Source organism: Penaeus monodon, chromosome 28 (assembly GCF_015228065.2).
Source record: "Penaeus monodon isolate SGIC_2016 chromosome 28, NSTDA_Pmon_1, whole genome shotgun sequence".
NCBI classification, from domain to species: domain Eukaryota; kingdom Metazoa; phylum Arthropoda; class Malacostraca; order Decapoda; family Penaeidae; genus Penaeus; species Penaeus monodon.
In genome coordinates this window covers 38962991-38963389 of record NC_051413.1, presented here as the reverse complement: position 1 = coordinate 38963389, position 399 = coordinate 38962991, and positions in this window count along the sequence as shown.

The following is a 399-nucleotide window of genomic DNA, read 5'->3' as shown; positions in this document are numbered from 1 at the left end:
TCCTGATAGGCCTTCGACTCTTTTGATAAGTATATCCTGATTCGATGACTAATCTGAAGCATGAGAGCCTGACGTTGGCCATGAATAATGTTCTATTCCATCTTAGCTACACTTTACTAATCCTACCCCCTAAAAACACATGTGCTTTTAAGTGTATATGAACACGCAAGTGCGAAACCTCAGTGTTACACAACGTTGCATTAATTTCCGAAAGTGAAAAATCGTAACGGCCCCTAACACTGAATGTTGCATAGTTAGGTGAGTCATTGAATGGTAGGAAGCTATCCATTCATTCATTCCATGTTTGAATTACTAGATGGGAGAAGTGATAATAGCATTTCATTCTCATTCATTACTGTTGTGAGGCAATGTCACGACTTTATCATCCGCGAGTAACCG